The 12,984-nt window shown below is 49.0% G+C and overlaps 1 protein-coding gene across 5 annotated transcripts in view; it reads left to right on the forward strand.

Annotated features, from left to right (window-relative positions):
* SLC52A2 (solute carrier family 52 member 2) overlaps positions 1-12,984 on the forward strand; it is a 139,746-nt gene that overhangs the window by 61,743 nt on the left and 65,019 nt on the right. Inside the window, exon 1 of one of the 5 annotated variants that reach the window (XM_069221111.1) lies at positions 9,730-9,781. The exons of 3 other annotated variants lie outside the window; for them this stretch is intronic. The gene's annotated coding sequence lies outside the window, so the exon portion shown is untranslated. Of the gene's footprint in view, positions 1-9,729; positions 9,782-12,984 lie in introns of those variants that run through there. One more of the 5 variants, XM_069221115.1, reaches the window with a different exon arrangement.

Consider the following 12,984-nt stretch of genomic DNA (forward strand, 5'->3'; position numbering starts at 1 on the left):
TCACTAGCCTGTCAGTGACAATTTGGAAAGAAATGAGCGAGCATAACCACTGAGGTTCTGATTAGCAGAGCCTCAGTGAGACAGTTAGTCACTACACAGGTAACACATACAGGCACACTTATGAGCACTGGGGCCCTGGGTTACCAGGGTCCCAGTGACACATACAACTAAAACAACATATATACAGTGAAAAATGGGGGTAACATGCCAGGCAAGATGGTACTTTCCTACACAACCCCCCCCCAAACGAAGGACAATAAGACTAGCCATTACCTGATGAGTCTTCATTGTCTAAGTGGAAATATCTGGAGAGTCCATCTGCATTGGAGTGGCTACTCCCAGGTCTATGTTCCACTGTATAGTCCATTCCCTGTAGGGATATGGACCACCTCAACAATTTAGGATTTTCACCTTTCATTTGTTTTAGCCAAAGTAGAGGTTTGTGGTCTGTCTGAACAATGAAGTGAGTGCCAAACAGGTATGGCCTCAACTTCTTCAGAGCCCAGACCACAGCAAAGGCCTCCCTCTCAATGGCAGACCAACGCTTTTCTCTAGGGGTCAACCTTCTACTAATAAAAGCAACAGGTTGATCCTGGCCCTCAGAATTAAGTTGTGATAGGACTGCCCCTACTCCTAATTCAGATGCATCAGTTTGGACATAGAATTTTTTAGAGTAACAAGGGCTTTTCAGGACAGGTGCAGAGCACATGGCCTGCTTCAGCTCCTCAAAAGCTTTCTGACAGTTTGCTGTCCATAATACCTTTTTAGGCATTTTCTTGGATGTGAGGTCATTAAGAGGGGCTGCAATGGAGCCATAGTTCTTAATGAACCTCCTGTAATACCCAGTGAGGCCTAGGAAGGCTCTCACCTGAGTCTGAGTGGTAGGGGGAATCCAATCAATAATAGTTTGGATTTTCCCCTGAAGTGGTGCAATCTGTTCCCCACCAACAAGGTGTCCCAGATAAACCACCTTACCCTGCCCTATCTGGCACTTTGAAGCCTTGATAGTGAGGCCTGCCTTTTGCAGGGCCTCCAAAACTTTCCAAAGGTGGACCAGGTGATCATCCCAGCTGGAGCTAAAGACAGCTATATCATCCAAATATGCTGCGCTGAAAGCTTCCAGCCCTTGCAGGACTGTGTTCACCAACCTCTGAAAAGTGGCAGGTGCATTTTTCAAACCAAAAGGCATTACAGTAAACTGGTAATGTCCTCCAATGGTAGAAAATGCAGTCTTATGTTTAGCATCTTCTGACATTTTGATCTGCCAATACCCTGCAGTCAAATCAAAAGTGCTTAGATACTTGGCAGATGCCAGTGTATCTATTAGCTCATCTGCCCTGGGTATAGGGTGAGCATCTGTTTTGGTTACCAAGTTGAGACCTCTATAGTCTACACAAAACCTCATTTCCTTCTTTCCATCTTTAGAATTGGGTTTTGGTACCAGTACCACAGGAGAAGCCCATGGACTGTCAGAGTGCTCAACCACTCCTAGTTCCAACATCTTCTGAACTTCTTGCTTTATGCAGTCCCTGACATGGTCAGGCTGCCTATAGATCTTACTTTTGACAGGTAAACTGTCTCCAGTATCTATAGTGTGCTCACACCAAGAAGTGGTGCCTGGCACAATGGAGAAGAGTTCTGAAAATTGTCCTAGGAGATTTATGCAATTATCTTTCTGCTCAGCAGTAAGACAATCAGCCAAAACTACCCCTTCCACAAGAGCATCTTGTTCTGTGGAAGAGAAGAGATCAGGTAGAGGATCACTGTCTTCTTCCTGTCCGTCATCTGTTGCCATGAGCAGGGTGAGATCAGCCCTGTCATAGTAGGGTTTCAGGCGGTTGACATGGAGCACCCTAAGGGGACTCCTGGCAGTGCCTAAGTCAACCAAGTAGGTGACTTCACCCTTCTTTTCAACAATTGTGTGTGGACCACTCCATTTATCTTGGAGTGCTCTTGGGGCCACAGGCTCCAAGACCCACACTTTCTGCCCTGGTTGGTACTGAACCAAAACAGCCTTCTGGTCATGCCATTGCTTCTGGAGCTCTTGGCTGGCCTGAAGGTTTTTACTGGCCTTTTTCATGTACTCAGCCATCCTTGATCTGAGGCCAAGTACATAATCCACAATATCCTGCTTAGGAGCTTTTAAAGGTTGTTCCCAACCCTCCTTTACAAGTGTGAGTGGACCCCTAACAGGGTGTCCAAAAAGAAGTTCAAAGGGGCTGAAGCCCACTCCTTTCTGGGGTACCTCCCTGTAGGCAAAAAGGAGGCATGGTAGAAGGATATCCCATCTCCTGCGGAGTTTTTCAGGGAGTCCCATAATCATGCCTTTGAGAGTTTTATTAAATCTCTCCACCAGTCCATTTGTTTGTGGATGATAGGGTGTTGTGAACTTGTAAGTTACACCACACTCCTTCCACATGGCCTTTAAGTATGCAGACATGAAATTGCTTCCTCTGTCTGATACTACTTCCTTTGGGAAGCCCACCCTGGAAAATATTCCCAGGAGGGCCTTTGCCACTGCAGGAGCTGTAGTGGTCCTTAAAGGAATAGCTTCAGGGTATCTTGTGGCATGGTCCACTACCACCAAGATAAACCTATTGCCTGAAGCAGTAGGAGGGTCAAGGGGGCCAACAATGTCAACCCCTACCCTTTCAAAGGGAACCCCAACCACAGGCAGTGGGATAAGGGGTGCCTTTGGAGTGCCACCTGTTTTGCCACTGGCTTGACAGGTTTCACAGGACTTACAAAATTCTTTTGTGTCCTCAGACATCCTAGGCCAATGAAACAGTGGTACCAATCTGTCCCAAGTTTTCATTTGACCCAGGTGCCCAGCTAAGGGAATGTCATGTGCCAGTGTTAGGAGGAACTTTCTGTACTCCTGAGGGATCACTAATCTCCTGGCAGCTCCAGGTTTAGGATCCCTATGCTCAGTGTACAAGAGGTTGTCCTCCCAGTAAACTCTGTGTGAGTCACTGACATCCCCATTAGTCTGTTTGACAGCTTGCTGTCTGAGACCCTCTAATGTGGGACAGGTTTGCTGTGCCACACTCAGCTCCTCTCTGGCAGGCCCCCCTTCACCCAAAAGCTCAGCAGTGTCTGCTTCCAGCTCCTCTGGTGTAGGTTCTGCACAGGGAGGGAATTCTTCTTCCTCAGAAGTAGAATCCACTGTAGAGGGAGGGATAGTAGGAAGTGGTTTGCTTCTACTAGCCCTAGTTTTAGGGAGCACTTGGTCCATTGTTCCAGGATCCAAGCTTCCCTGTCCTTTTTGCTTTTTGGCCTGAGCCCTTGTCAAAGCAAAAATATGCCCTGGGATGCCCAGCATTGCTGCATGGGCCTCCAACTCCACATCTGACCAAGCTGATGTCTCCAAATCGTTCCCTAATAGACAGTCTACAGGTAAATCTAAAGCTACCACAACTTTCTTTGGACCAGATACCCCCCCCCCAGTTGAGATTTACAACAGCCATGGGGTGGCTTTGTGTTATGTTGTGAGCATCGGTTACTTGGTACTGGTGTCCAAGTATGTGTTGTTCAGGGTGCACCAGTTTCTCAATCACCATTGTGACACTGGCACCTGTGTCCCTGTAGGCCTGGACCTCAACACCATTTATTAGGGTTAGTTGCTTGTACTTCTCCAAGTTATGGGGGCAAGCAACCAAAGTGGCTAAGTCAATAGCCCCTTCAGAGACTAAAGTAGCCTCTGTGGTCTCCCTAATCAGACCAACCCCAACTAAATTACCAAAAGTGAGCCCAGCTACTCCCTTGGATTGGCTATTAGTAGGTTTGCTCCCACCACCACTGCTATTAGTAGGGACACTAGGTGTAGCAGTAGGGGTTGTAGTGGTAGGAGCTGTGGTGCCTTTCTTTGGACAACTGGGATCTGTTGTCCAATGGCCTTTTATCTTACATAAATAGCACCATGGTTTCTTTTCCTTGTTCTGATTAAAGGAGGGTTTGGGCCCACCACCCCCACCAGAGTGTTTTTGTGGGCCTGATGAAGACTCATTTTTAGATTTGTCCCCACCCTTGTCTGAAGACTTACCATCCTTCTTTTTGTTGCCATCTTTGTCACCCCCTGTATGAACTTTTCTGTTCACTCTTGTTCTGACCCATTTGTCTGCCTTCTTTCCCAATTCTTGGGGAGAGGTCAGATCAGAGTCCACCAAGTACTGGTGCAACAAATCAGACACACAATTATTAAGAATATGCTCTCTCAGGATTAAGTTATACAGGCTGTCATAATCAGTAACTTTACTGCCATGTAACCACCCCTCCAAGGCCTTCACTGCCTGGTCAATGAAATCAACCCAGTCTTGTGAAGACTCCTTTTTGGTATCTCTGAACTTGATCCTGTACTGTTCAGTGGTTAAGCCATAACCATCCAGGAGTGCATTCTTAAGAACTTGGAAATTGTTCGCATCATTTTCTTTTACAGTAAGGAGCCTATCCCTACCTTTTCCAGTAAATGATAGCCATAGGATAGCAGCCCACTGCCTTTGAGGGACATCCTGTACAGCACAGGCCCTCTCAAGTGCAGCAAACCACTTGTTAATGTCATCCCCCTCCTTGTAAGGGGGAACTATCTTATGCAGATTCCTGGAATCATGCTCTTTTGCAGGATGACTATGGGGAATACTGCTGCTGCCACCATGGGTATCTAAACCCATTTTCTGTCTTTCCCTCTCTATTTCTAAAGACTGTCTATCCAAATCCAGCTGTTGCTTCTTGAGCTTCAGTCTGGTTTGCTCCACTCTCAATCTATTGAGCTCCCTTTCCAACAATCTGTCATCAGGGTGGGTGGGAGGGACATTTCTAGATACAGAGGTATGATGGGAATGAACAGAAGGAGACCTGTCCCTTACAGAGGGCACCCTAACAGCTTGGCTACCAGTATAATGTGAGAGCACATCATCAGTATGATGTGATTCAACCTCTGTACCAACTATGCTAGACTGTCTAGTAATGGGCAGGCTGAGAAGTTTCTTTCCTGAACCTTTTCCTGGGGGAGTCCCTGGATCAGATTGAGAACCATTAGCTACTTTTTCTACAGATTGGGCACTTATGGCCTTATCCTGTACTCTAAGCATATTAATTAACAGTTCTAAAGAAGGATTCTTCCCTACACTCAAACCTCTCTCTATGCAGAGACTCCTTGCTCCTTTCCAGCTAAGGTGATCATATGCAAGTTTGGACAGTTCAACTTTTTGGCCTGTGCCAGACATTTTTAGAGAGAGTTAAAGTGATAGACAAAGAGAAAAAAGTTTTCAGAACTTTTTGGAAAGACAGAAAAAACTTTTTAAACTTTTAAGAACTTTTTGAAAGTTTAGAAGTACTTTTCAGCACTTAGAAAAGAGTGAAAAGAGGAAATGCAAAACTTTTTGGCTATGTGTATATACACTGACCTTGTTTTGTATATTTTTCTCTTATGAAAAGTACAATGACAAGAGTGGTAAGTAGTCTCAAGCACTTATCCCACCACTGCACAACCAATGTAGGAGGCTGGACTGGCTTGTAGTGAGCACCAAGGGGTACTTGCACCTTGCACCAGGCCCAGTTATCCCTTATTAGTGTATAGGGTGTCTAGCAGCTTAGGCTGATAGATAATGGTAGCTTAGCAAAGCAGCTCAGGCTGAACTAGGAGACGTGTGAAGCTACTACAGTACCACTTAGTGTCATATGCACAATATCATAAGAAAACACAATACACAGTTATACTAAAAATAAAGGTACTTTATTTTTATGACAATATGCCAAAGTATCTTAGAGTGTACCCTCAGTGAGAGGATAGGAAATATACACAAGATATATATACACAATAGCAAAAATATGCAGTATAGTCTTAGAAAACAGTGCAAACAATGTATAGTTACAATAGGATGCAATGGGGAAACATAGGGATAGGGGCAACACAAACCATATACTCCAGAAGTGGAATGCGAACCACGAATGGACCCCAAACCTATGTGACCTTGTAGAGGGTCGCTGGGACTATTAGAAAATAGTGAGAGTTAGAAAAATAACCCTCCCCAAGACCCTGAAAAGTGAGTGCAAAGTGCACCAAAGTTCCCCTAAGGACAAAATAGTCGTGTTAGAGGGAGAATGCAAGGAAAACACAAATCAGCAATGCAACAACGATGGATTCCTGTCTGAAGGTACCTGTGGAACAAGGGGACCAAGTCCAAAAGTCACAAGCAGCTCGGAGATGGGCAGATGCCCAAGAAAGGCCAGCGGTTGGTGCAAAGAAGCTCTTACTAGGCTGAAGAACTGTGAATACTGCAGGAACGACAAGGGCTAGAGACTTCCCCTTTGGAGGGTGGATCCCCCACGCCTTGGAGAGTCGTGCAGAAGTGTTTTCCCGCCGGATGGACGCCAACAAGCCTTGCTACACGCAAATCGTGCGTTTGGCGTTTTTGGACGCTGCTGGGGCCCAGGAGGGACCAGGAGGTCGCAAATTGGACCTGCAGAGAGAGGGGACGTCGAGCAAGACAAAGAGCCCTCACTGAAGCAGGTAGCACCCGGAGAAGTGCCAGAAACAGGCACTACGAGGATGCGTGAAACGGTGCTCGCCGAAGTTGCACAAAGGAGTCCCACGTCGCCGGAGACCAACTTAGAAAGTCGTGCAATGCAGGTTAGAGTGCCGTGGACCCAGGCTTGGCTGTGCACACAGGATTTCCGCCGGAAGTGCACAGGGGCCGGAGAAGCTTGCAAAGTCGCGGTTCCCAGCAATGCAGCCCAGCGAGGTGAGGCAAGGACTTACCTCCACCAAACTTGGGCTGAAGAGTCACTGGACTGTGGGGGTCACTTGGACGGTGTCGCTGGATTCGAGGGACCTCGCTCGTCGTGCTGAGAGGAGACCCAAGGGACCGGAGATGCAGCTTTTTGGTGCCTGCGGTTGCAGGGGGAAGATTCCGTCGACCCACGGGAGATTTCTTCGGAGCTTCTGGTGCAGAGAGGAGGCAGACTACCCCCACAGCATGCACAAGCAGGAAAACAGTCGAGAAGGCGGCAGGATCAGCGTTACAGAGTTGCAGTAGTCGTCTTTGCTACTATGTTGCAGGTTTGCAGGCTTCCAGCGCGGTCAGCGGTCGATTCCTTATCAGAAGGTGAAGAGGGAGATGCAGAGGAACTCGGCTGAGCTCATGCATTCGTTATCTAAAGTTTCCCCAGAGACAGAGACCCTAAATAGCCAGAAAAGAGGGTTTGGCTACCTAGGAGAGAGGAAAGGCTACTAACACCTGAAGGAGCCTATCACAAGGAGTCTCTGACGTCACCTGGTGGCACTGGCCACTCAGAGCAGTCCAGTGTGCCAGCAGCACCTCTGTTTCCAAGATGGCAGAGGTCTGGAGCACACTGGAGGAGCTCTGGACACCTCCTAGGGGAGGTGCAGGTCAGGGGAGTGGTCACTCCCCTTTCCTTTGTCCAGTTTCGCGCCAGAGCAGGGGCTAAGGGGTCCCTGAACCGGTGTAGACTGGCTTATGCAGAATTGGGCACCTCTGTGCCCAACAAAGCATTTCCAGAGGCTGGGGGAGGCTACTCCTCCCCTGCCTTCACACCATTTTCCAAAGGGAGAGGGTGTCACACCCTCTCTCAGAGGAAGTTCTTTGTTCTGCCATCCTGGGCCAGGCCTGGCTGGACCCCAGGAGGGCAGATGCCTGTCTGAGGGGTTGGCAGCAGCAGCAGCTGCAGAGAAACCCCAGGAAGGGCAGTCTGGCAGTACCAGGGTCTGTGCTACAGACCACTGGGATTATGGAATTGTACCAACAATGCCAGGATAGCATAGAGGGGGCAATTCCATGATCATAGACATGTTACATGGCCATATTCGGAGTTACCATGGTGAAGCTACATATAGGTAGTGACCTATATGTAGTGCACGCGTGTAATGGTGTCCCCGCACTCACAAAGTTCAGTGAATTGGCTCTGAACAATGTGGGGGCACCTTGGCTAGTGCCAGGGTGCCCTCACACTAAGTAACTTTGCACCTAACCTTTACCAGGTAAAGGTTAGACATATAGGTGACTTATAAGTTACTTAAGTGCAGTGTAAAATGGCTGTGAAATAACGTGGACGTTATTTCACTCAGGCTGCAGTGGCAGGCCTGTGTAAGAATTGTCAGAGCTCCCTATGGGTGGCAAAAGAAATGCTGCAGCCCATAGGGATCTCCTGGAACCCCAATACCCTGGGTACCTCAGTACCATATACTAGGGGATTATAAGGGTGTTCCAGTAAGCCAATGTAAATTGGTAAAAATGGTCACTAGCCTGTCAGTGACAATTTGGAAAGAAATGAGCGAGCATAACCACTGAGGTTCTGATTAGCAGAGCCTCAGTGAGACAGTTAGTCACTACACAGGTAACACATACAGGCACACTTATGAGCACTGGGGCCCTGGGTTACCAGGGTCCCAGTGACACATACAACTAAAACAACATATATACAGTGAAAAATGGGGGTAACATGCCAGGCAAGATGGTACTTTCCTACATTAATCCGTCCCAAAAGTGACGGTAAAGTGACGGATATACCACCAGCCGTATTACGAGTCCATTATATCCTATGGAACTCGTAATACGGCTGGTGGTATATCCGTCACTTTATCGTCACTTTTGGGATGGATTAACACCTCCTCCAAAGTTGTAATAACCCCCTATATCTGTTTTGTGTGTTAGGGATACGTGCACTCCTGCCAATGGCGCTATATCTGTTCCGTGTTTTGGCGATGTTTGCACTCCTGCTGACGGCGCTATATCTGTTCTGTGTGCATTAGGGGCGATTGCACTCCTGCTGACGGCGCTATATCTGTTGTGTGTGTTAGGGACGCTTGCACTCCTGCTGACGGCACTGTATCTGTTCTGTGTGTTGGTGACGCTTGCACTCCTGCTAAAGGCGCTATATCTGTTGTGTGTGTTAGGGACTCTTGCACTCCTGCTGACGGCGCTATATCTGTTGTGTGTGTTAGGGACGCTTGCACTCCTGCTGACGGCACTATATCTGTTCTGTGTGTTGGTGACGCTTGCACTCCTGACGGCGCTATATCTGTTGTGTGTGTTGGTGACGCTTGCACTCCTGCTGACGGCGCTATATCTGTTCTGTGTGTGGGTGACGCTTGCAACCCTGCTGACGGCGCTATATCTGTTGTGTGTGTTAGGGACGCTTGCACTCCTGCTGACGGCGCTATATCTGTTTTGTGTGTTGGTGACCCTTGTACTGCTGCTGATGGCGCTATAGGGAGTTAGAGACGCATGCACTGGTGAGTGGTGCTGTTTCTAATCCGTGAATTAGGAAGTTGAAGTATTTTTATTTCCTGTGAGTGAGAGCGCCTAGTTAGTGTGCGCTATACTCGGAACCTCTCATTCCCAGAAGGCTCCGGGGAAAGCTCTATGGTCCAGGCCCAGCTGGTGGTCTGCATTTACTGATTTAAGAATTGTGGCTTTCCTTAGCGCCCTTCCATCGTTTCGGCACGTCGGAGAGCTATAGGACCCTTAAGAGAAGGAAAGACGGGGGACAAGAAGTGACCCCCTCATCACAGAGAGTTGAAAAGGGATTACAGCGCCCGAAGTGAGGGGGGGGGGGGAGCATCACAGAGTTGAAAAGGGATTACAGTGCCCAGAGTGAGGGAATGGGCACTTCACAGCGTCCCGGTAGCCAATGGCGTGGGTTCATGAGATGGGATGGGCCTAAAATTAGCGCGTGGCTGGTGATAAAGCTGTGGGGCACCAGAGGCGCTTTAAACGCACCTCGGCGCTGGCAGGCCTGAGAGGAGGGGGAGAGCTGAGCTGAGGTGAGTGGTCAGGGGTCAGAGGGGTAATCAGTGAGTTAACCGAGGTCAATGAGAGAGTGCTGCTAGAAGCAGCTGACCGTACCCCATAGGCGTTTTGTCTTGATATTTGGAAAAGTTTAGAGAGACCCACCCCGCAGCAATGGAAGAGGAGAGCAGATTCATCCTCCGACACTGTCTCCTTTGTCTGCTCTCTCCCTCTCTTGAACTCACTCCCTTCTGTCTCTAACCCTCCTCCTTTCTCTGTATATCCTCCCCACTCCCTTTGTTCTTGGAATAACTCAGAAATAGATCCAGGCTTGCCGGCGGCCGTCTCTGGGTGTCACCCGGTCTCCATCCTCTGTTCGTAGCGCCTCGAGGCGCTCCCAGCGCTCGGCACTGCAACCTTTCCGCCGTCTCGCTTGTTGCACGAGGTAACCCGTGGTCTGAGGGAACAAGGCTCTTCCTGTGTGAGGGGGTGTTACCACCAGCTCCAGGGGGCACCTAGCTCCTCACACGAAGGCAGCCACTCCTGGCGGGAACTACAGGTCCCATAATGCACCTGGCGGTTCCCTCAGTGGCCAGGATTTGCTGATGGTATTCTGTGAGTCAAACTTAAAACAAAGAAGAGCTAAGAGAATGTCTGTCGAAGAACGAACGGTACTCTAAGCGCTACAATAGCTGTTCGCGGCTTCACCGTGTCCAAGATCTACATTTAGTACAAGTCCAGGGCAGGAAGAACTGCCCGGGTTCTCTCTCTTCAGAGGGAGCTGGCAGGTCCCATCGTGTGAACTCTGACCTCCAATCTCTAGCCCCTGGCGATATTATCCTCGGGCTTCAAGTGCACTCTCTAACGCCCTGATGACCCTGGAGGACATCCAGGCGCACAGTGGATGGTCCACTCTAATCCCCTCACCAGAGATACCGATCACTTCTTTCAGTCCACGCTGGTTAATGGTCTACCTTTGTTATCAGGCTTTTGTTTCTTTCATTTCGCGCTTGTTAATTGTGTACCCTTGTTATCAGGGTTTTGTTTCTTCCAGCTTGTTAATTTTGTTAACGGGCCTTTGGTTCATATTCATCCAAGCTGTAATACAGAGGGCCTTAGGTTCCTTCTAATTTAGAATTTTCTTAGTACGCTTGGGCCCTTTGCCTCCAGCGGCTTCATAGACGCCTAGAGTCGTGTCTGCGCCTTTCCCATCACCCAGTAAAGGATCCTGACTTTAGTATTGCAAGAGTCACCGATTACACGCTCTGTTTGTACTCCCCCTCACAGCGCTTGGTTTCCAGCTCTGAAGCTGACCTGGCAGCCACAGGTCCTGCCCCGGACGTGTCTAAGGGCCTCTCTTCTCGCTGCCGCGGCAGCTGGCTGGCAGAAGATGGACCTCACTCCAGACCAAGCCATGGCAGCCTCATCCGGAAGCCACCGCGCCCACCCCCAGCTGACCAGTTGTTGGACACGGATGCAGCTCCCTCTGGCTGCGGCTACTCTCGAGCCTGCGGAGTAGATGCCTCGGACTCCAGGCGCTGCGGTGCCTGGAAGCGCCGCTTTCTTGTCTCCATTCCGGGGGGAGCTCGGCTTGTTTTCTGCAGCATCTTCCATCATGAAGCTTGTCCTCCCCTTTTAGTCTTCAGCCTCGTTACTCTCCAAGCATCTCTGCAACAGAGACCCAGATGATGCCCTCCCCTCTGCGCCACGCCTGGCACTGTGGGGACCTCCCAGGCAGGTGTACTCCGACCCTCTTGGAGGTAGTGGCTCCGGGTCTGCACCGTCCTGTGCGCACATCTGTCACACAAACTGCATTCGGAACCCACACTCCTGCTCTGCCTGCTTATCGCCCAGTGGGAAGCCATCTTTGTTTTATGTGGATGTCGCGCGTTAGTGTCTGATCTCACTGACAAGCCATTCCAGTGGTCCCACGTTTGGTTATGTATGTCACTTGTTAATGACTTGTAGTCATACGAATGCCACGCTCCTGGTCCCACCTTTGTTTACACGTTACACTTACCACGGCAGCGTTATCATGCGCTGCGTGTGACCGCATTACACGGAGTTCCTTCCTGACTGCTGGACGGTAAATAGCACAGGCTTAGGTCCAATTTAGACCTCCATGCTATTTGGTTTCTAACATTACGGACACACTCCACGTTACTTTTCTTCTATTTTAGAAGCTTACCCTTCTCTCTAACATTACGGATGACCGTAAAATTTACTGGATTTTTCATCATATTTGATATGGAACTACATTTGAGACCTAACAGAAGCATCTTTCGAACAGTCTTTCTTTTCAACTTTACTTTCTGAGCCTTGAAAAAGTCCGAGAGGACGAAACACGTGTTGGCTGTTTCCTGATCTCGATCTCTCATATGCCCCTTTTCATATATATGGACATGAAGACCTTTTCGTTTCTCCCATTATAAAGGATTAAAACATCTCCTGCAACTTGACTTTCATGGACTTATTATTTTTGGAGTGCCCTGGTTTGCTTTTTTTCTTGCATTTTCCACCTTTGTTTATGTCGGTCTCTCATCAGTGACACAGGGCACATTGTGAAGCCGCACTCCTGGCCCCACCTTTGTTTATGTCTGTCTCTTGTCAGTGACACAGGGCACATTGTGAAGCCACACTCCTGGCCCCACCTTTGTTTATGTCGGCCTTTCATCAGTGACACAGGTCACATTGTGAAGCCACACTCCTGGCCCCACCTTTGTTTATGTCGGCCTTTCATCAGTGACACAGGTCACATTGTGAAGCCACACTCCTGGCCCCACCTTTGTTTATGTCGGCCTTTCATCAGTGACACAGGGCACATTGTGAAGCCGCACTCCTGGTCCCACCTTGGTTTATGTCGGTCTCTCATCAGTGACACAGGGTACATTGTGAAGCCGCACTCCTGGTCCCACCTATGTTTATGTCGGTCTCTCCTCAGTGACACAGGGCACATTGTGAAGCCGCACTCCTGGTCTCACCTTCGTTTATGTCTGTCTCTCGTCAGTGACACAGGGCACATTGTGAAGCCGCACTCCTGGCCCCACCTTTGTTTATGTCTCTCTCATCAGCGACACAGGGCACATTGTTAAGCCGCACTCTGGTCCCACCTTTATTTCTGTCGGCCTCTCATCAGTGACCCCTCGCCTTTGTTAGTCTGTCTCTTTTCAGTGACAGGTCACATGGTGAATCCACACTGCTGCTCCTATTATTTATGTCTGTCTTTCGTCGGTGTCAA

Source organism: Pleurodeles waltl, chromosome 2_2 (genome assembly GCF_031143425.1).
Source record: "Pleurodeles waltl isolate 20211129_DDA chromosome 2_2, aPleWal1.hap1.20221129, whole genome shotgun sequence".
In the NCBI taxonomy this organism is placed as follows: Eukaryota; Metazoa; Chordata; class Amphibia; order Caudata; family Salamandridae; genus Pleurodeles; species Pleurodeles waltl.